At 46.3% G+C, this 24,488-nt stretch overlaps 1 protein-coding gene and 1 pseudogene across 3 annotated transcripts in view; one reads left to right on the forward strand and one right to left on the reverse strand.

Moving 5' to 3' along the window:
* The window catches only part of LOC142108564 (uncharacterized), a 625,828-nt gene that overhangs the window by 280,895 nt on the left and 320,445 nt on the right, over window positions 1-24,488 (forward strand). The gene's annotated exons all lie outside the window — the stretch shown is intronic.
* The window catches only part of LOC142108402 (antigen WC1.1-like), a 63,401-nt pseudogene that overhangs the window by 34,464 nt on the left and 4,449 nt on the right, over window positions 1-24,488 (reverse strand).

A 24,488-nucleotide genomic window follows, 5' to 3' on the forward strand; every position in this document is an offset into this window, starting at 1 on the left:
CAACCACTTAAAGGCACCCACGGCAACCTGTAACCTTTAGAGCATCATAGTAAAAATTAACATTTAACTATTTCATTTTATTTATCAGCCCTTACCCAGGGGTGCGGGATTATCCCTAATGCTATCAGCATAGGGCTGGATTTTTTGTTAGACAGATCCCCCCGGGGAATTTAATTCCATGTTGACCGGTCTAGGGATGGCTGGAACTATGGCAGGTGGACCCCAAGCTGCTATAATTCTGGTATCAGTATTTTCGGTGAGACACCACACTTTTAAAACACCCCCATCTCTTGATTTTGCAGATACCAACCTAGGCTGGCAGCACTACAACTAGTTTTCCTTTTGGGGGGCTAGGTGCTCACTTCTTAAAAAATGTTTATGTTATTTCCTAACAACCATCAGTGCTAATGATCATCGTCAGCACGGATCTTCCACCAGTTGGGAAGCAGCCGCTACAGATACACCTCCTAGAGCTGTATCTACGCCTTACATAGATAGTAAGGTGCCTGAACACACCGGTGCTGTACTCAGGTAACACTAGCACGTCCCCCCATTCAGCCTCTCAGGCAGATACGTCTCAGTCTTACTGCACACATGCACTATGGAAAAGCTCATTTTGCTCTTCCATGTTGGACTTACATCCAACTCAGTATCAACCCCTGAATCCCTTGTGGGAACCAGGGTGCAGGGACCATCTACCCCTGTGAGTAATATTCTCCATTCAGCTGCTTTTTCCCCGGTCTAGTTGGGTACTCTCATTTGAAAATTTTGAAGATAGTAAAGACAAAACAGTTTGAAAACCCCTGTGTGTCTGTTAGACGGCTTTCTCCTCCCATAAAGTGGATGTCTTTGTCTCGTAAACACTCAGTTGCAGAGTCAGGTCATTGATCTTAGTCTGGTAACTCACGCGTTTCTCTGTGTATTTCTGTATACAGCTGTGAAGCTGATTTACAGTTGTAGCAAAATTTATTTTTTCTTCTTGGAATTAAATCAAATATTTCAAGTTATTCACAACTAAACTAATCAGAGATCAGACATAATGTAGCACAGATACTCCAGTCCATCCTTATCTTTAGTGAACCATTCTGTGATATAATCTCTGCTCCATCTAAGAGTACTATTGTTCTACTCAATTCTATCAGAGTTCCCAGCAAGTGTATTTGGGCTGAGCTGTGATTTAATTACAGATCAGAGCCCCATGTGCCTCCAAAGAGTCCCACTTGGAACCTTTTACAGGTCCAAAGTGCACCAAATAATCACATAATATTGGCTGGTTAATTTTAACAGATGAAATTCCCAAAATCCCCTATCCCCTTCTGAGGACATTTGCCTCCCTCATTGCCACCATGAGGTTGACTGTCACTAGCGTAATTTATGGAACTGTTGTGCTAATGCCCCAATGTGTAGGAGAACTGTACAGTCAGCCTTACCTGTACAAATCACACCTGCAGTATCCCAATGTGGACACTTATTGTTTCCAAGTGTAGTGACATCACATTCCCACAGGTGATACTCAGATCCTTTACAGTGATACCTATCTGTCCAAGGTTCATTTGTTGCCCCATAATATCCTCCAGCTGGAAGTGAGGCAGCTGTACCACAGTGTAATTGTCTACACAGGACATTAGCTGCTTGTAGATCCCAGTGGGAATTACACAGTGACTTCCATTGTCCTCGGTGTAAGAGCTCCACTCTGCCTGAGCAGTGATCACTATCATTCACTAGTCTGTAGCCAGTGGATGTACCTGTCAAACAGGAGAAGAATAGAACATGGTAACAACGTGTTATAAAGCTGCAGATATGTTACACATCTAAACTTCAATCTGTAACCACTTCTACACTGAAGACGATGCTGAATATTAAAATACAGCTGGCAGTAAAATTGTTATATGTAGTATTTCATTAAATAAATGTGAACTCAGTTTCAATTCATTTGTTTCTATTCATATGTGTGCTCAGTAAAGCAATAATATATATTATTTGTAAATTGATTATTTGATTTAATTTTTTCATATATTACCTATAGTAAATCCATATTCAATGAAGGGACACGACATATTATATAGTCACTGAGGAATATAATGGTAATAATAAAGTATTACACACCTGTACATTGAATGGTAAGGATATTTTGGTTGGTGCAGGTTCCCTCAGGCTGAGGATCTCTCACACAGTCGATTAACTTGGACTCATTACCAACACACTTGATGTCTTCTGTCCAGATTATTTGACTCTTTCTTGTGTAGGTCATTAATGATGGCACCGCTAGTCCACATCCAATCTCACCGCACATGACATTGGCTCCTGTTAGATCCATATTAGTCTCACAGACGTAGCCCCAAGTGCTACCATGTCTTGTTTCTAAGTGACCTGAGCAATCACTAGGTCCATCAGTCAGTCTATACTCTCTGTGATCTGAAGAACAATCACTGACAGGTTATCACACAATCTGTAAAGAAAGTGATTTACATATTGTGTAATTGTAGTTGTAAAATCGCATGACAGAATGATATATATTTCTTTTTCTGATTTAGTCACATTATACTCTTTCATCAATTTCTATACTAACAAAACAAAGATACTTGTTAATGGTAAGATAGATGAAACATGAAAAGGAGGAGTCGAAAGATGGAGACCTCAGATGAGGAATAGTTTGATGTAGAGAAAATCAGATGATGGAGAATGGGAATAAAGACAATATGTTGGAGAAGACAGTAGATGTACAGCAGTTGCAATGAGTAGCCACTTTTTATTCAGGTTATTACGCTAAGTATTGTAGTGATCCTAGCTTGGGCTTTTTCTCAGTAAGATATTCCCTCTACAGTGTTTGATATTATGACAGGGTGGACCTCTTATGCCTACCCTGTCGTGGTGCTGGGAACCGGCTGGGCTTGTCACGTCCCCTATCTTTCGCCCAAATATGCTCTCTAACCGCAGTAGGAGGAGCTTTTGCTGCTGCCACCACTTGACTGCTTTGTAACGTCTAGAACCATGTCCTTCTGGGTAACTCTCGCTGCTTGGGTACCTTCTTGCTGGTTTACCTGTGCTGGTACCCCTAACCTCTTGCCTTCAGCTCAGGGTGGCTGTGGATGATTCCACCTGGCCTATCACACTGGTCAGAGCAGCAGGTAGCGGGCAGAGCAGGGGTACTGGATGCAGGGTCCCAACCTCAGAACAGCCTGATAACGGATTAGATTTGGTCTAATCTGCAGGTCACTTGAATTACAGCAGGTAAGTAGTCGTCAAAGTAGGATCTTGAAGCAGTGATGCTTTATTAGTTCAGGAAGTTCTGAAAAGTACAGTTACATACACTAGAGTAAGGTACTAGTGATACATGGTAAGACAGAGATACTTTTATACATATTCTGACACACGTTAGCAGGGAGTAACTCCGCCTGATGATCCTAGATGGCTCCGCAATGTCTTAAATATTACATCAGATCTTAGGATGTAAAATCCTCCAGACTACTAGAAGTTAAAGCTATTTACGCTTTAACAAAATTTACATCAATCTCTTGATTTCCTGCATCCTGTCTTAAAGACTTAGGAAACCTAACACATTTAATTACCCCCCCCCTCCTGTGCCTTCAGGCTAAAGGATGTGATGGACACTGAGATAGACCGCCTATGCCACCCTGTCTGTTGTTGCTGGGAACCGGAAGGGCTTACTTTGCCACCGCCCCTTTTTGTTATTCCGAATACGCCCTTCCTGCAGCAGTAGGAGGAGCCTGCCACCACTGGACTCCTTTACGGCATCCAGAACCACGTTCCATCTGGGTAACTGTCGCTGCTGGTGTACTACCATGCTGGTACACTTGGACTGGTACCCCCCCTGAACGCTTACTAAGGATCAGGGTGCTGTAGATGGATCCCCCCCTGGCCTATCACACTGGCCAGAGCTGTTGGGTAGCGGGCAGAGCAATGGTACTGGATACTGGGTCCAACCTTCAGAACAGCTGGAGGACGGATTAGATTTAGGGTCTAATCTGTAGGTCACAGGATTACAGCAATATTGAAGAAGTTGTCAAGCAGGGTCTTGAAGCAGAGAGTGATGTTTATTTCGCTCAAGTGTCCTGACAAGGACAGTTTCACTGATTAAAGGTATCACTGGTCAGGTCAGATGTAACATCAGAATGATACTTTTCAATACACAACAGTGATTTTTATACAGATTTGAACACAGCCTCACGGGCTATTTTTAGAATCAGGATGCATTTTGGTTACCCAAACTTGGATTTACATGCAATGCAAAGCTCACAATATTTACGATTATCTGTGATATTGCAAAACTCGCTGTGATTTCCTGCATCTTATTTTGGACACAGGAAATCTAATAGCAGTCTAATTAAATCTTCCTATGCCTTCAGGTGCTAGACCCTCACACATCAAAAAGTCTAATTAACATGGGTCCTTTCTTCAAACAGTTGCAGAATAATGTCATACTTTAATGCAGAGATACAGTTAAAGAGCCAGGAATATGGTGAAACACATGATGTGTCACGACTTTCACTAGGAATATCACCACAGGTGTTCACCAGGGACCCCCGCAAGGAGGTTTGGGCCTTGCTGCTTGTGATGCGTAGGTCGCGGTTCTCCCAGATAGTTAACAGTGCAGTGAATGGAGAGTAGTCAAACAGGCCGAGTCGAAGCTAGAGAAGCGCAGTACAACGACGAGAAGGCAAATCGTAGTCAGGAACAGTCCAAGGGTCAAAACCAGTGCGGGCAGCGAAGGAAAAGGGATTATCCAGAAGAGAAGTCAAACTATAGCCAAGGAGTCAATACACAGGAGTAACACAGGAACAACAATGCTGGAGCTGGAAGAACCAATACTCTGGCAGTAGACATGTGTCAGAGGCTGCTTTATGTGCCCTAAGGTGCCTCCTGATTGGGTTAGGGAGATTTTGGTGGTTTAGACATGCTGGCTGCAGACAGGTGAGCAGAGATAGAGTTCTGCTGCTAGGCAACAGGACATGGATTGCGGAGAGAAGGTGTCCGTCTCTGGCGCCTGTGGAGAGCGCGGAGACGGCACCTGACATGATGTTTATTGCTGGGAAGTACAAACCAAATGGTGTAGTAATGAACATTGCAGGGAGAGGCAGAAAGTAAATACCAGGTACACGGCTGATGCAAGTAAGCAGGTAATATGAAGAGATCCTAGGCAGCTGGTGAACCAGAAGCACAGCAGGGAACAACAGGGAATGCACAGCAACATGGAAAAGCAACAATAACCAGCAATGTATGCTGGGAGTGACAGGTATAAAAAGGGAACACTCAGGTGCAAGGGATAATTAGTGCAGCAAGGTTAACTCCTAAAAGAGGGAGAAGCAGATGCAATAGCAGCACCTCTGGTGATCAGAGGTACTGCTGCTGACAAATTAAGTGAAACACAAATAATAAAGTCCAATAGTCCTGGAGGCAGGAGCTGCCAATACAAAGCAGCAAGCTGCAGGCAGATCGTGACAGTACCCCTCCCTTAGGAGCAGATTCCAGACGCCCAAATCACCAAGAGTGATTGAAAGTGTCTGATTTACAGTCCACTATGTGAGGCCCCGCATGCAAGTACTTGTCCAAGGGCGGAAAGGCAATGAAGACCCGGCCAGATGGAAGTTGAAGCACTGCAGACCCTGCTCTCTTCTTTCACCTTTTCTTCTTGTGAGAATTACCTGGTACAGCAGTCTGAACCAATTAGATGGAGCACAATGGTCTCTTGGCCAGGTGAGATAGGTGGTATTGCTGAAAATACAGAAGCCCTGCAAGATGGCATAGCGGGAGATGTTACAAACTTGCTGATTACTGCCTCAGTAAAGGATCGTAAGTCCGATAAGATGGCGTGATCCATCTCAATAAATGGTTTTGCACATTCCAAAGCTTCTCCTCTAAAACGCGATATTAGGAACAGTACCTGTCTCTTAGGGTTATTAATGAGGCTCGGTACGGAGGGAATATGTGAAGCAGAAAACCTCAGAAGGGCACTAATTTGGGAAATGTGCACCTCAAAGAAAGGTGATAGCTCAGACTCGGCAAACGATGGCTCGGACTTGGCACACACTGCAGAGGATGGCTCAAACTTGGCAGACAACTTGGCAGCAGGCCCGGCCTGGGTGGCAGACTTGGAGAGGACAGCACTGTGAGAAACCTCAGAGCAGACAGCTCCAAGTGGTAACTTGGGCTGAACTGCATGGAATGGCAACTCGGGCTGAACCTTATGCAAAGTTTAAGGAGAGGACTGGAGGGACAAGGCCCTCTCTGAAACAGGCTGTAGGGGCATCGCCTTCTCTGAAGCAGGCTGTAGGGGCAGCACCCTCTCTGAAGCAGGCTGTAGCTCAGGAACAGAGAGAGCGGCTGGAGACTCGGAACCAGACTGCACAATGGCAGGAGGCTCAGATATAGAGGCAGCGGCTGGGACCTCGGAATGGGAGGCAGCGGCTGGGACCTCGATGCGGGAGGCAGAGGCTGGGACCTCGATGCGGGAGGCAGAGGCTGGGACCTCGATGCGGGAGGCAGAGGCTGGGACCTCGATGCGGGAGGCAGCGGCTGGGACCTCGGAACAGGAGCCAGCGGCTGGGACCTCGGAACAGGAGGCAGCGGCTGGGACCTCGGAACAGGATGCAGCGGCTGGGACCTCGGAACAGGAGGCAGCGGCTGGGACCTCGGAACAGGAGGCAGCGGCTGGGACCTCGGAACAGGAGGCAGCGGCTGGGACCTCGGAACAGGAGGCAGCGGCTGGGACCTCGGAACAGGAGGCAGCGGATGGGACCTCGGAACAGGAGGCAGCGGATGGGACCTCGGAACAGGAGGCAGCGGATGGGACCTCGGAACAGGAGGCAGCGGATGGGACCTCGGAACCGGAGGCAGCGGATGGGACCTCGGAACCGGAGGCAGAGGCTGGGACCTCGGAACCGGAGGCAGGACCTGGAGCTTCTGGACAGGCGGCTGCAGCTGGCGCCTCAGGGCAAACGGCTGCAGCTGGCGCCTCAGGGCAAACGGCTGCAGCTGGCGCTTCAGGACAACCGCTGCCTCCTGTTCCGAGGTCCCAGCCTCTGTCTCCTGTTCCGAGGTCCCAGCCTCTGTCTCCTGTTCCGAGGTCCCAGCCTCTGCCTCCCGCATCTGGTACCACGGAACAGGAGGCAGCGGCTGGGACCTCGGAACAGGAGGCAGCGGCTGGGACCTCGGAACAGGAGGCAGCGGCTGGGACCTCGGAACAGGAGGCAGAGGCTGGGACCTCGGAACAGGAGGCAGCGGCTGGGACCTCGGAACAGGAGGCAGCGGCTGGGACCTCGGAACAGGAGGCAGAGGCTGGGACCTCGGAACAGGAGGCAGAGGCTGGGACCTCGGAACAGGAGGCAGCGGCTGGGACCTCGGAACAGGAGGCAGAGGCTGGGACCTCGGAACAGGAGGCAGAGGCTGGGACCTCGGAACAGGAGGCAGAGGCTGGGACCTCGGAACCGGAGGCAGGACATGGAGCTTCTGGACAGGCGGCTGCAGCTGGCGCCTCAGGGCAAACGGCTGCAGCTGGTGCCTCAGGGCAAACGGCTGCAGTTGGCGCCTCAGAACAAACGGCTGCAGAATCTGGCACCTCAGGACAAACGGCTGCAGAATCTGGCACCTCAGAACAAACGGCTGCAGAATCTGGCACCTCAGGACAAACGGCTGCAGAATCTGGCACCTCAGGACAAACGGCTGCAGAAACTGGCACCTCAGGACAAACGGCTGCAGATACTGGCACCTCAGGACAAATCGCTGCAGATACTGGCACCTCAGGACAAACGGCTGCAGATACTGGCACCTCAGGACAAACGGCTGCAGATACTGGCACCTCAGGACAAATCGCTGCAGATACTGGCACCTCAGGACAAACGGCTGCAGATACTGGCACCTCAGGACAAACGGCTGCAGATACTGGCACCTGAGGACAAACTGCTGCAGAAACTGGCACCTCAGGACAAACGGCGGCAAAAACTTGTGTCTCAGGATCGGCGGCAAAAACTGGTGTATCAGGATCGGTGGCAAAAACTGGACCCTCAGAAATGGTAACTGCGGTTGGCAGATTGGGCCTCATGCCAGGGAGTAGAAAAGGTTGTAATTGGTAATGGGAAGTGAAGCGTAAACAAATCCAGAATGTGGAGAGAGAACAAGAGAAGATGGTTCAGTAGGCTGTTGTGGTCTGCGGAGAGGACAGTTTTGTAAGAAGTGAACATTACTGGCACAGTATAGACACAATTTGATAGTTTTCCTGCGCCGACGCTCCTCTTCGGTCAGATGGGGGAGTGGACCACCTGTGAACCGGGAATTTGTTACACCATAGTTCTTAGTAAACTGCATTTTTGTGGAAGCACAATTAAGAGGTGCTGTTTGCACAGATTCAATAGCAGAGAAGGTTGGTTGAGACAAATCAGAAGCTTCTGAATTAGGAGAGACACAATCTGAGTCTCCTGAGTGGGTCCATAAGTTAAGCAGAAAATTTAGCCAGCTGAGATCGTAGCAAGATTATGTCCATATGTAAAGTCTGTAACTGCGGCAATTCAAAAATTGGTAAAGCAGACATGTTGCAAAAACAAATGAAAATGAATTGCAGTAAAATAGTGCCAGAAAAGAAATCTTTCACACAACTCCTAAGCTGTTTTTTGGGCTGGTTATACTGTCACACTTCAATCATCATCATCATCTATTTATATAGCGCCACTGATTCCGCAGTGCTGTACATAGATTTCATTCACATCAGTCCCTGCCCCATTGGAACTTACAGTCTAAATTCCCAATTCCCTAACGTACACACGCAGACAGAGAGAGAGAGAGAGGGTCAATTTTGATTGCAGCCAATTAACCTACCAGTATGTTTTGGAGTGTGGGAGGAAACCGGAGCACCCGGAGGAAACCCACGCAAACACAGGGAGAACATACAAACTCCACACAGATATGGCCATGGTCGGGAATTGAACTCATGACCCTAGCACTGTGAGGCAGAAGTGCTAACCACTTCGCCACCGTGCTGCAGAAATACAGCTAAAGAGCCAGGAATATGGTAAAACACATAATGTTTATTGCTGGGAAGTACAAACCAGATGGTGTAGTAATGAGCATTGCAGGGAGATGCAGAAAGTAAATACCAGGTACATGGCTGATGCAGGTAATATGAAGAGATCTCAGGGAGCTGGTGAACTAGAAGCACAGCAGGCAGGCCCCGCGCTCCCATTAGGCAACCTTAGGCAATTGCCTAGGGCGCCGGGTCCTGCAGGGCGCCGCTGCCGCTGACTAGATTGAAAATCTAGTCAGCGGAGAGATGTGGGATAGAGGTGCAGCGGCGGCGCGGTGCCGCCGCTGTTTTTAAATGTCCGCCGCCGCTGTCAGATGCGCCCGGGCTGCACACCTGATCACTGACGTCAGTGATCAGGTGACATATGTTTACCCGGCGCCGCCTGCTCTGCCCCTGTCTGTCAGGAGTAAAGTTTACCCAGCGCCCCCCTCTCTTCCCAGCATGCACAGGCTGCTCCACCCCTCTCCTTTTTCTGGAAAGATGCTGAGGAGCGGTGGGCAGCCATTAAGGAAGAGCCTCCCTGCATCCGATCATCAAAAACGGTAAGTATATTTATTTATTTCTTTTTTGGGTATTATAAATTTTTTTTTTTTTTTTTAGGTGAGAACCCAGGGGGGAGAGGGGGGGGGGGGGGCGCTAGGCTGAAAGTTTGCCTAGGGCGCCTACAGACCTTGCACCGGCCCTGACAGCAGGGAAGAACAGGGAACGGGTGAACCAGAAGCACAGCAGGGAACAACAGGGAATGGGTGAACCAGAAGCACAGCAACATGGAAAGGCAACAACAATAACCAGCAATGTATGCTGGGAGAGACAGGTAAAAATAGGGAACACTCAGGTGCAAAGGATAATTAGTGCAGCAAGGTTAACTCCTAAAAGACAGAGAAGCAGGCACAATAGCAGCATCTCTGCTGATCAGAGGTACTGCTGCTGACACATTAAGTGAAACACAAATAAAGTCCAATAGTCCGGGAGGCAGGAGCTGCCAATACAAAGCAGCAAGCTGCAGGCAGATCATGAAAAATACACATTTCCTACAAAGAAAAGAATTCCCCAAGAAAAGTTGCAAAACCATAAACAAGGCATTTCTTTACACCAAGATACACAAAAGACTTCCTAAACAAAGGCTTATTGTATCAGATATATACATCAGAAATAAAGCATTTCCTCTAGCAAGGTTAAAACCCAAACCAATTTCTCACCCAGGTCTCAGAAATAAAGATATCTCTTTTATCAACATACCTACAATATCAAAAATAAGTGCATTTGCAACTATATAAATAAGCGCCCTTCTCTAGTTCCTTTAAATACATTTATACCATAAGTTATTTATAAAAGTGATCCAGTCACAACCTGCCTTCAGAAAGTCACAGAAAACAAAACCAAATTTCCTTTCCTGGCCCTATCTCAGCAATAAATATGTTGTTTTCTTCACACAGAAGGAAATCAATAAATTAATATGAGAAATTAGAAATCAATAAATTAATCTGAAAATATATTTATATTCCCAGCGCAGGGACTTAGCCCTTTCTGCCACTGTGCATCGGTTATTAACTGGCACCCCAGTGCCCATGAATAAAATATTTACATTTAAATTAATATATATCCCTTAATACATCTATCACATATCGCCCCAAAACAAGGGGCCCGATACCCTCACCTGCCAAACGTGGGGATCCCCGCTGGCGCCGGGTGCCTCGTTTTTCCGATTGTGGCGGCCATCTTGATTCCGGGTCTGCACATGCGCAGTCCCGTCCTGTCAGATAGATCTCCTCTCTGCTCCCATTCGTCCAACCTGTCATCACCTCACTATTTAAGACACCTGGGCCAACACCCAGTTGCCTGTTCTTTGTTTGTCTACCCTGACACTGTGAAGACTTGGCTCCCTGGTTCCAGCTTACCTGTTCCTGTATCTATGCATGACTGACTGAGCCCTGCTCATTCCTGAATACCAACTCACAGAGTTACCATCGTTTCCAGCATCTCAACTCAGCTCTGCTCATTCCTGGATATATACTCACAGAGTTACCATTCTCTCCAGCACTTCAGCTCAGCTGCACCAGTGTGTCTAATCTACAGTTCTCAACTCACAGAGATCTCTTACCTGTTCCTGTATCTCTGCAGGTCTGACTCAGCTCTGCTTATTCCTGGATATTAGCTCACAGAGCCTACAATCCTTTCCAGCATTTCAGATCTGCTGTTCAATGTGACTAAGCTACAAGATCCCTGCTCACTGAGTCCTCCAACCTGTACCTGTATCTCTGCATGACAAACCCAGGAACCATATTGCTTGCTGTGAATCGTGACAACATCTTTAATCTTTTAGTGAGGAGGTTTAACCCAATTGATTCTCCCCCGGCCACAGGTCCCACCTGGACAGGCTGCGTGTTTTTGGGGGGTCTTTTGGACAAACAAGTGACTCTCTCCGCTGAGTCACCTTCAGACATGCCACACTCCATTGGGCTGGCACCGGTGGAAACATACTCTACTGGCTCACCTTCAGCTAAGCAAGTCAGCCGGACCCCAGGACCCTGATTAAGGGCATGAGTCTCGGGTGCTGTGGATGTGGGACAGTCCATTCTTAGGTGACCAATTTTCACACAGCTGTAGCACTTATTCGCCAGCCTGGGCTCCGGTGGTCCCTGATAACTCCCAGGGACAGGGTGGGGTGGTGGCTAATGAAAGGCATCCTAATTGTTGGATACTTGCTTTTGGGGGCGAGTAGAAGAGGGGTGTCTCCCTGATTGTACAGTCCTTTGGGGTTGGCTGTTAACCTGGCGCTTCTGCCAGTGTGGCAGAACAGCCACATACTGATCTGCCAACTGGGCGGCTGCTTCCAAGGTGGCTGGCTTCCTGTCCAGCACCTATTCTTGCATACCGGATATGAAATTGCTCTTGGCACATTCAGTCTATTACCTCCTCCACGGTCTGGGCACCAGTTCCACGCATCCACTTCCTGGTAGACTCCTGCAGCATGTTGACAAACTCCTCATGGGTGGCAGGGAGGTTCTTGGGAAGGTCCTGGAACTTCTGACAATAGGTCTCTGGGTTAATAGTGTACCGTTTTAGGAGTGCCCTTTTTACTATATCATAGTCTGCACAGTCTTCCGAGGGCACTTTATGGTAAGCCCCCACTACGTGTCCGAATGGTAGGCTCCAGATGCTTAACCCATTCATCTCTGGGTACAGCGTGTAACCTGCAGGTGCTCATCAATATTCCCAAAACAGTCCTCATATTTAGGCAAATTTTGGCAAGATAAAGAGGACAGTCCTGATCCCCTAGATGTCACCTCCCCCTTACGCAGCATGGCTGGTGCCCTTTCCTCTTGGCACCATGCCTCGATGATCTGTGTCTGTTCGGCTTAAGTTGCCTTGTCCCCTAAGGCTGGCAGCTGGATCTGCGCTCATCATAGGAAAGAGGGACTGGTTCTGCGGGTATAGTCTGTCGAGTAGGGGGAGCTGCTGTCTGGGGGTCTGGTTCACCTTGTTCCCAGTTTTTAACTGGGCCACCACCTTGGCCACTGCTGCCATCAGTTTCCTTTGCTGGGGTACCATGCCCCTCCTCGCCCCTCCTCTCCCCTCCTCTCTGACCGCCACTGACTTTGCCTCCTTCTTCTCCTCTAAAATCGAGGCCATCCGTCTCAAAATCTCCTCCTCCCCTCACCCGCCCGCACCCTGCCTCTCCCTCTTGCCACCACTCCCTCTTCTCCTTCCGCCCCACTACGGGAGAAGAAGTCCACTCTCTCATCTCATCCTCTCCTCCATCTTCCTGTCCCCTGGACCCCATCCCCTCCCACCTCCTTCGCTCCCTTTCCCCCGCCACCTGCTCCCACCTCGCCCACCTCTTCAACCTCTCCCTCTCCACCGGCATCTTCCCCTCCTCCTTCAAACACGCTCTTGTATCCCCCATTCTTAAGAAACCTCATCTTGACCCCACCTCTCTCTTCAACTATCGCCCCATCTCTCTTCTCCCTTTTGCCTCCAAAATACTTGAGAGGCTCGTCTGCAGCCGCCTCTCCACCTACCTCTCTGATCACTCCCTTCTCGATCCTCTCCAATCTGGCTTCCGCCCCCTCCACTCCACCGAAACTGCCCTGGCCATAGTCACCAACGATCTCCTCTCTGCCAAAGCTAGGGGCCACTTCTCCCTTCTCATTCTCTTGGATCTCTCAGCGGCCTTCGACACCACCAGCTCTTGCTCCACACCCTTCAATCCTTTGGCCTCTCCGGCTCCGTCCTGTCCTGGTTCACCTCTTACCTTGCTGGCCGTACCTTCTCCGTCTCCACCTCCGGATCTATCTCCCCCCCTCCTCCCTTCCAGTAGGGGTTCCCCAAGGCTCTGTTCTCGGACCCCTACTGTTCTCCCTTTACACCTCTTCCCTCGGTGAACTCATCTGCTCCTTTGGTCCCTTTAGATTGTTCGCTCCTTTGAGCAGGGCTCTCCTACCTTCTGTTTCCATCACTTTTAACTGCGCTCTCCAGCTACTCAGCTCACCTCCTCTCAGTCCCTCTGCCCTCTGTCTCCTCTCGCTTCTCTCCGCTCCCCTCAGTGACTCTCAACCTGTCATCCGTGCCCACCCTCTTGGGCCATAGTTACCTGCCTGTACTCATTTTTCCCCTCCCTCTCTCTCTTTCATGCTGTGTCTGAGCCCCCAGAGTTATAGTGCTTACTGTTACTTGTACTGTGCTGTTTCACCTTGTACTGTGCCATTGTTTGTCCTTGTACGGCGCTACGGATACTTTGTGGCGCCCTATAAATAAAAATTAATAATAATAATAATAATAATAATAATAATAAAAGTACCACCTCTATGCGGATGACACCCAACTCTACCTTTCCTCTCCCGTTCTCTCTCCCTCCCTCCTCTCCAGGGTGCCCGCCTGCCTCTCCGCCATCACCTCCTGGATGTCCTCTAGATTCCTCAAACTCAATCTCACAAAAACCGAATTTATTGTCTCTCCCCCCACTCACTCCCCCTGCCCTTCCGACCTTTCTATCACCGCTCTCAACCCCTCTATTTCCCCTGTTTCTCAACTTCGCTGCCTCGGCGTCACCCTGGACTCCTCTCTCTCCTTTGTTCCTCACATCCTCTCTCTCGCCAAATCCTGCCGCTTCCAGCTGCGCAACATCGCACGCATTCGGCCCTTCCTCTCCCAAGATGCCAGCAAAGCCCTTGTCCACTCTCTTATTATCTCCCGCTTGGACTACTGTAACCTCCTCCTTACTGGCCTCCCCCGCTCTCATCTCGCTCCCCTTCGCTCTGTACTCAATGCAGCCGCTTGGCTCATTTTCCTTTCTCGCCGCTCCTCTTCTGTCTCCCCCCTCTACCAATCCCTCCACTGGCTCCCCATCCCCTACAGAATCGTGTTCAAGCTCCTCACTCTTACTTTTAAGGCCCTCTCCAACTCCACTGCTCCCTACATCTCCAACCTCATCTCCATTCACGCTCCATCCCGCCCTCTTCGTTCGGCTAACGACCGCCGCCTCTCTTCCCCACTGGTTACCTCCTCCCATGCTCGCATCCAAGACTTCTCCCGCGCTGCCCCCCTCCACTGAAACCAGCTCCCCTGCTCCATCAGAACTTCCCCCAACTTGTCCAGCTTCAAACGGGCCTTAAAAACCCACCTCTTCCTTAAAGCCCTTCAGTCCCCCACCCATTGACCTCCTCTCAGTCTCCCCCTACCCCCCTCCCTCTCCTGTCCCCCTCCTACTTCCCTCCCTTTCATTCTCCTCACCCCCCCTCCATCCCTGCCTCCGTCATCCCCATTCCCTCCTCCTACCATTGTGTCTCTGTCTGTCCTACCCTCCCCTTAGATTGTACGCTCCTCTGAGCAGGGCCTCCTCTCCTTCTGTTCTCCACCACCTTAACTCTGCTCTCCAGCTCCTTGTCTCCTCCGCGAGGTCCTCCGGCCCCTGTCTCTACCCCGCTGGAGGCTCTCACCTCTAATCTAGCTGTTCATTGAGCTTCTGAGTTACTGTGATTTCTGTTAACTGTACTGTGCTGTCTCACCCTGTATCGTGTTTCTGTCTGTCCCTGTACGGCGCTACGGATACCTAGTGGCGCCCTATAAATAAAAAATTAATAATAATAATAATGCTGTAGTTGCCATTCTCTCAGCACCGTTCTCAACTCTACCCTGTTTGAAGAAGGGCTGATATCAATGCCCTTGGCACTGCACAGAGTCTCAAGGTCCACCATGGATATGTTGGTGTAATCAGGCATCCTGTGCATTCTCCTGGCTGCAATTATTCCACTCCTGAATAATTTGCATTCCTAATTTGCATTTCCTGCACCTGACTGGTGCAGGAAAATGTGCCTGGGGTTATCCCACTGCTTGCCACCAGAAATCTGTGACAGGATGGACATTCTATACCGCCCTGTCTGTTGTTGCTGGGGACCGGCAGGGCTTGCCTTGCCACTGTCCACTTTCTTTCTCTCAATTGCGCCCTTTAAGCTCAGTAGGAGGTGTTTTTGTTGCTGCCACCACTAGACTCCATTGCGGCGTCCAGAACCGGTTCCTTCAGGGTAACTCTCACTGCTAGGGTACCCCCTTGCTCGTACACCTCTTGCCTTCAGATCAGGGTTGCTGTGGATGGGTCCCCTGGCCTATCACACTGGCCAGACCTGCAGGTAATGGACAGAGTGTTGGTACTGGATGCAGGGTCCCAACTTCAGAACAGTCGGATACCGGATTAGATTTGGTCTAACCTGCATGTCACAGGAATTACAGCAGGTAAGTAGTCGTCAAAGCAGGATCTTGAAGCAGTGAGGGTTTATTAGCTCAAGTAGTCCTAATAAGGACAGTTACATACACTAATTTAAGGTACTAGTGATCTCCAGAAGTACAGATGGTATAATGATACATGTTAAGACAGAGATCCTTTTATACACATTCTGACACACGTTAGCAGGGGGTAACATCGCCCCCTAATCCTAGATGGCTCTGCAACATCTGAAATATTACATCAGATCTCAGGATGTAAAATCCTCCAAACATGGTTTTGCCAAAGTGCAAAAGTACTCCTTTTATTTGCTTTACTCTCCTTAAGGACTTCTAGAAGAGGGACATAGATCAGGAAGTATTTGTATATACTTGTGTTAGATCTGGCTCTACTGCCACCTAGAAGGATGTATCACTCAATTTTACATTGAATACATTGTATGATGATAAATGAAGGTTTGGTTATTGTGTTTAAAATCTCAGCACCTGATAAATTTTATTCAAACCCAAAATTATACCATAAGATGAACGTGTAATTATTTTTTCTCACACCAGGGGGTAAATGTATCAAGGTCCGATTTTTTTCAGCGTGCTAAAACCGCGGCAAATCGCAGGTGATAACCCGCGATTTTAGTCAAAATTTTCTCAAATGAATCAAGCTGCGATTTTTACCCAGATCTTAAAAATCGCTGGTGATCTCTGGCATGTAAAACACTCCCGTGTTAGTTAACGCTCCTGTGTTGTAGCAGCGTGTTCTATAAACCAATCACTGTTACACTGCGCTGTCATACTGCCAGAGCACCGGCAGCTGTCAAAACAGTAAAAAATAGATAAAAGTTTAAAAAAAAATAAGCATGGGGTCCCCCCTCTATTTAGTCTTAACCCTAGTGCTGCCAGCCCACTGCTGATTCTGTGAAAATCAGGGAAAAATTTTGCGTGGAGTCCCCCCTATTTTCACGGAACCAGCACTAGGCAAAGCAGCCAAGGTTGGTGGCACTATAGCAGGGACACACACAGCAGGGGTCCCCCTGCCATAATGACTAACCAACCCCATGCTGTTCAGAGCTGGGCTGGATTCCCTAGGGAGTGGGGTCCACCGAAAAAACGAATGGGCCCCCCCTGTAGGGACACCCAGTCCAGTGCCGATAACACTAGGGCTCTTCCTACACCCCTGGGCGGTGAGTGTAGGGTAATAACGGCGAATAATGTATAAAAAAAAAACAGATGCCATTTTGTTTTGTTGAACTACAAGTCCCAGCCAGCCAGGGTGCCATAAATAGTGTGGGCATGCTGCTACTTGTATAACTACAAGCACCAGCATACCCATGGCAGCCAGGGCATGTTGGCACTTGGAGAACCACAAGTGCCAACATGTCCTGACACCCACGGCTGGCTGGGACCTGTAGTTCCACAAACCAAAATGTTTAAAAAAGCACAACTCCCTCATTAAAACCACTTACATTTATTAAATATAATAAACCCACAATAAAGACAGTAAACACCCTAATTTACACCATATATTTTTATTAAAAATAATAAATCCCCAATATACTCACCACTGAAGTTTTCTTCTGTTGTCAGCAGCTTTTAATCCAAAAATGACTGTCTACAAAGTCCAAAATAAATTTGTATCCAAAGTCCGGCTTGACCATGTCCAAAATAAATTTGTAATTCTCAAAGTCCATGCTTGTAATGTCACCAAAGTATTTTTATGCAAAAGTCCATGCTTGAAATCTCTTCAGTTCTTCTTAGGCCCAAAGCCCCCCTTGTTGATTGAAGTCTTCAGCCAGGAGGGCCCCTTGTTGATAGACGTCTTCTTGTCTTCAGCCAGGAGGGCTCCATATTGTAACATCCACGATTCTTTAGTTTTGATTGAAGAAAAACAAAAAAAAGCAGCTGCACCGCCGCAAACAACTTCTGCTAGCTAGAAGCTCCGATACGCAATGAGATTAGCTCTTGCGCGAGGTCTATTTATAGTATTAGGGGATTTTGTCACAGTCGTGGAAAAATCCCCTCATACTATAAATAGACCTTGCGCAAGAGCTAAGCTCATACATTTGAGACTTGTATAGCTGCAGTGGCAAACAGTTGGGAGTTTGATCTCTAGCAATTTTTCAAATAGCGATTTTGACAGAAGCACAACTCAGCGATTTTACATGAAATCTCAGCTTCAAACATCTGCGAGTTTCAACTCTCCTAAGAAAATCGCTGGATTTGCAAAATCAGACCTTGATACATTTACCCCCAGATCTGGTGAATAAACCTATTTTTAACTTACAATCTCTTTATCAAGTCACGAATAATCCTCTAACACAGAGCTCAGTCTCATGTCTGATATGGGACCAGTCACATGATAATTCTCCAACACGTGTATGATCACAATGTATGTCAGTAATCCTGATCAGGGCATAATGTCTGAGCATTGTCATGGGAAGGAACATTACTTCAGGTTTATAATGTACAAAATCCAGTTCAGCTTTCAGATGGGACATTCTGTGACAAAAATCTCAAACTACTTTACAGTTACTTTTTTATTTAAACTTTATGTGGAGAAACGAGGTATTAATATCACCTCAACCTGTCAACTGCGGACTATAGAAACATATACATTTTCTAGCCCTGTATTTCTCAGTCATATTTAAGCTTGTGTATATTCTGTTTTGAAAGTAGTTAAAATAACTGCCAGCTTGTATCGTTAGCATGCAGACTAGTCCATTGTTTCAGTCTAGGCAAAAAGGGTTATTGTCCACCAGTCCTGTATGAATGGATATCACACCAGGGGGTTTCCGATCTTCCTTTAGCTGGAAATGGGTCCACAGACAGAGCTCTATGTTTAATGGCAGAGGACTGCATTGTGTATTTAAATGTAAAGGAATCTGCATCCTGATCTCTGTTTAAACAAACTTTTCTGTATAGTAACATAACAATATCTGTTCCTAATTAAATCAGGAGTGATGCATCTGCTATCTCTTGGTCCGTACGTTTACCCGTGAAACGGTAAACACAGGAAAGGACCAATCAGGCTGGTCCTTGGATTGCTGATGAGGACATTTCTGGGTTTAAAAGAGAGCTCTAGAGGACAGCAAATTGGTATTCACTTAAGAGTGATAGCTGAGGTCAGGATGGCGTTGAGATATATTAATCTCTGCCCCTGACAGGAAGGGACAATCGGTCCCTGGAGTACTGCCGCTGCCCTGATGTACCTCTCCAGGTCTTAAGGAGCTGTGTGTCCGCCGAAAGTGGAGTGACAGTTACTTTGGGCCACTACGGTTGCTGGTAGTCTTAAAGGAGAGAGGCAGCAGTCCCTGAAAGTAAAAAGGATACTGGTGAGGTGTTTTCATTATCCCCTGTATGTTGTCTATGCCAGACTGTAGTGTTATTTGTTGCAAGTTATTATTATTTACATCTGTTGTTGCTGTGTGGTGCTACCATTTTGTTAAATAAACTTATTTGTGTTATTTTCGGATATTTGCCTGGGTGATGTTGAACCTTGGATAGGTACCGGGTAGGCCAGCTGTGCGGTCCAGAAGGTTATCCTAAACCCGGTATCTTCACACTTTACCTTATAGTTCTTTGTTATCCATGTGGTAAATATTGCAATAATATAATGTACGTATTGTAATTTAATAGCTGTATGAGACATAACACGTAGCAGGGAGCAGTGATGTCAGGAACATCTAGAAATAATCTACATCTGCTACATCTTTACTCCCTCTACTTCTGATTGCACAGGACATTACAACAAGGTACTTATTATAATTCCCGCATTTGTTGCTATTTTTCTTCTAAATCCCTATGTTTGCCAAATCTTTTTTCTTGCTTTCCTTTAATGGCGTTATGTTTAGGACTATATCATCCATCACCCATCCTCCAACACACAGCTCTATCCACATTGCCCCTTCATTACTTCCTTCCCCTTTAGTGAACACTCATGAACTCTTTTCCTATTTAAATTGAATAACTTTAACACCCCTCACCCTGTCCTCAGAAACTAAAAGGACACACATCTTACAATCATCTTTCCTATCTTTTTTCCTCCTTGCTTCTATTAGCTGGTGATATATCGCCTAATCCAGGTCCCCCTCACTTCTCCCACACACATGTATTTGCACACTATAGAAATCCAGCAAACCTTAAACACATCACCTGTCTCCCCTCTCTTCCAAAGTCCTTTAAATATGCCCTTTGGAATGCACGCTCTGTTTGTAACAAACTTACCTCCGTACACGACCTCTTCCTTTCAAACAACCTCAACCTGCTGGCAGTAACAGAAACACGGCTCACGCATTCAGACACTGCCTCACCTGCAGCCCTTTCACATGGTGGTCTCCATTTCACCCACACCCCCAGACCAGGAGGCAGACAAGGAGGTGGGGTTGGACTACTTCTCTCCCCACAGTGCACATTCACAGTTCCACAAAACGTCCCATCACTTGCGTTCACATATTTCGAAGTACATACTGATAGGATTTTTAACCCATTCTCTATGCGTGTTGCTGTCATCTATCGCCACCCCCTGGACCACACCAACAATTTCTTGAACCTTTCTCTGCATGACTCCCTCACTTCATATCTTCTGACATCCTCACCATCATCATGGGTGATTTTAACATCCCTATTGCTAATTCACGTTCCAATGCTGCTTCCAAACTACTCTCTCTAACCTCCTCACTTGACCTCTCCCAGTGGATTGAATCTGCTACTCATCAGGATGGCCACTGTCTTGATCTTGTTTTCTCTAGACCTTGCTCAGTTTTTATTTTCCTTAACACTTCTTTCCCCCTCTCGGATCATCACCTTATTAGTTTCTCACTCACCCCCACTTCTTTAACCTCCTTGCTGTCATACACTTCTAAGCCTCCCCATACTCACAGGAATATTAACTCTATTGATTTTCAACAATTTTCCACCTCTCTCCAACACTTTCTCTACCCAATTTCTACATTCTCCTCCCCTGTTATGTCAGTTCCTCATTTTCACCAAACCCTAGCAACTGCCCTAGATCAGGTGGCTTCAGCGACTCTTCATACTTCATTTCATTTTACACTAAAGTAACATGAAATCTAGAAAAAATTTGCTCGTAAAGCTAGACATTACTGGCATAAATTAGTACATATACTGCTATCTACCAGTATTATCCAATGCTCTGGACATTGCAAAACAAACATACTTCCAATCTCTCCTTCATGCTCAGGCTTCTAACCCCAAACACCTTTTTAACACATTTAAATCAATTCTAAATCCTCCTACCCCAAATCCTCTGACTGCCATCAGTGCCCAGGGTCTTGCTCCCTCTTTCAAAGGACAAGATTGATAAGATCCAACTTGAAATGGCATCATCTCCCTCGACAAGCAATCATCTAAATTCCTTTGTAGAATTCTCTGACACACTCTCTTCATTTGATCCCACAAATGAAGAGGAAGTTTCTACTCTCTTCTTACTCTACCTCCTGTCCTCTTGATCCCATTCCCTCACAAATTGGTAGGTCCCTGTCTCCTGTGCTCATTCTGCCTCTATCTAAAATCTGTAATCTCTCTCTCTCTACTGGTATCTTTCCATCACTATTCAAGCACACAGTGATTACTCCTATTCTGAAAAAAAATAAAATCTAACCCAAACTCTCTCTCAAAATTACAGCTCCCATGCTCCTCCAAGCCTCTCATTTCCTTTCTGCAAAAAAACTATTGGATCCTCTTCAGTCAGGCTTTCACTATCAACACTCCACAGAGACTGTGCTGACCAAGGTTGTCAATGATCTGATCACAGCTAAAACTAAAGGTGATTACTCTCTTCTAATTCTCCTGGATCTCTCTGCTGCATTTGATACTGTTGACCCCTCTCTCCTCAAATGCTACAATCCCTAGGTCTTTAAAACACTGCCCTATCCTGGTTTTCATCCTACCTATCTAATCTCTCTTTCACTGTTAATTTCTCTGGGGCCACCTCTGCTCCGCTTCCTTTTTCAGTTGGAGACCACAAGGCTCAGTGCTAGGTCCTCTGCTATTCTCTATCTACACCACTTTTCTTGGAAAACTAAAAAGGTCCTTCGGATTTCAGTATCATCTCTATGCGGATGATACACAAATATATCTATCCTCGCCTGATCTCTCACCATCTGTATTGTCTCGCTTTACTGATTGTCCTTCTGCCATTTCATCTTGGATGTCCTCTTGCCAACTCAAATTCAATCTTTCAAAAACAGAATTAATAATATTCCCACCCAATAATAGAAGCTTCCTGCCTGACATTTCTATTTCTGTTGACAACATGGCCATCAATTCCCCCCCCCCCCCGCAAGCTCGCTGCCTAGGTGTTATTCTTAACTCGCAACTATCCTTTGTTCCCCACATCAACTCTATATTTACATCATGCATACATGTAAAAATCATTTCCAGAATACGCACATATCTCACACAAGACACTGCAAAAACCTTAATTCATGCACTTATCTCCCGCATCGACTATTGCAATTCCCTCCTTACTGGTCTACCCAAAGTCAGACATGAACCCCTGCAATCTATTTTGCACGCAGCAGCTAGATTGATTTTCCTTGCAAACCATTCTTCCTCTGCTGAGTCACTCTGTCAGTCTCTACATTGGTTTCCTGTTTTTCAACCAATCCAATATAAAATTCTTCTACTAACCTACAAGGCCATCAGCAAAATTGCACCAACATACATCTCCTCACTTGTCTCAGAATATCTCTGAACTCGACACCTCCGTTCTGCACAAGAGCTACGTCTCCCTTCCACTCTCATCACATCCTCCCATTCTCGGTTACAGGACTTTTTCCGGCTGCTTCCACTTTATAGAATTCACTCCCTTGCACAAGACTTTCCTTAGTCTTCAAACCTTCAAGCGTTCTCTGAAGACCCACCCCTTCAGGGAAGTTTATAATATTCCTCAACCAGCATATTAATCTCCCTAGGTTACCCTATTACCACCCTCTACACAGCTAACACAAGACAACAACCCTCTGACTAACAATGCTGTGTGACTGATCACACAGCCCACTAAATACTTTGTAACCTTTGCATTCTAGCTGGATAAATATTCAATATGATGTAGCACGTGCCCTTGTGTATCAAACCATTGTCCCATAGATTGTAAGCTTGCGAGCAGGACCCTCTTACCTCTCTGTATGTATTACCCAGTATTGTTTTATTACTGTTTGTTCCCAATTGTAGAGCGATACGGAACCTGCTGACGCTATATAAAGAAATGTTGATAATGATGATGATGATGATGATATAAGGTAGATGTGACCACATTCTAGGGCCTGATTCATAACCTCCAGGTAACTTGCGTTTTTAAAAAGAGCAGTAATCTGAGTGTAGCTCCTCCCACATTCAAACCCAAGCGGATCTCATCAAGTTTCTATTTGTATCTGGGTGTAAGTAGGTTAAACGTTACTTGACGTATATAGACCCACAGAGACTGCAGTATACGCATATGGGTAAAAAAGGTATATATAAAAGGTCAGAATACAGAAAAAACATGTTTTTATCAAAATTATAAATAAAAACTGTAACAGTATAATCATTTATATAAATTTCTGTTTTAAAATATTATTTTTTTATTTATTTACATTAATGACAAAGATGAGCTCAGTGAGTACTGTAGATACAATGTGTATTATAGTATATCTTAGTGACATACAATGGACTACGCTGTGTCAGTCAGTACTTATACCGGCCCTGTAGTGTCTGCAAACATAAGGTGGAAGACGAGTACTTACCACACAGACAGGACTAGTATCGTCCAAAGTTACATTAGAGAACCCTTAGTGTACAAGGCCTACGTTAACCCCCTCTTCCCCGTTCTGCCACTTAAGTCGTAGGAAGTAATAAGTGTTATTGGACATGAACTGCATGTACTTGATCTCATTGTGTGATGTCTGGACATGTACAGTGGGGATCACGTGAGATACATTACACACATGGAGATACGTCCAAACATGAATTAGACTCTAAGACAGGTTATAAAGTCCTGATACTGGGAATTTGTGTATCAGTAAAACGAACACAAAGTGCAGAATACTTTATATATTACTGATACATCTATATTGTTGTCTTTTGTGTCTCTATTATTATATTCTGCATATTTATCTGGTTCATCTGGACTGATTCCTTCACCCATCAAATGATGGAAGATGTGTTAGTAACACAAATATACTGGTAGTAATTATATATCATACATCACCTGAGCATATCACACCGGCGTCCTCAGTAGGAGGACACTGGTGCCTTCCCCATCCCCAGAAAGTACAATCCCATAGAGCCCGCTCATTGCCAGAACATCTTAAACCAGACATCCAGGTTCTCCCCGTTCCTGGACCATGAGTAGCTCCTCTTATTGCCTCTGTGGCATTACCACAATGTAATTGTCTACACACAACATCAGCATCGGTTCTGTCCCAGCTGATATCAGAGACTGTGCCCCATTCTCCGCGGTGATAGACTTCCACTCTGCCGGCACATCTACTGTGTCCATTAATTAGACGTAAGTCATTGCGTTCTGCATCAGGAGACAGAATATATTGATCTTATTACATTTAGTTACCTGTATTATGATATCTTATAATTCAATAATCATTTATGTTATCATTGATTCTTAAGTACATGTAATTTTCTAATCTAACTAATTATGTAACTAGAATAAACAGTGTTCGCAAAGGCAGTATATCTATTCAGTAGTGTAATAGTGTGACAGGATGGACCTCCTATGCCACCC

This window comes from Mixophyes fleayi, chromosome 12 (genome assembly GCF_038048845.1).
Source record: "Mixophyes fleayi isolate aMixFle1 chromosome 12, aMixFle1.hap1, whole genome shotgun sequence".
NCBI lineage: Eukaryota > Metazoa > Chordata > Amphibia > Anura > Limnodynastidae > Mixophyes > Mixophyes fleayi.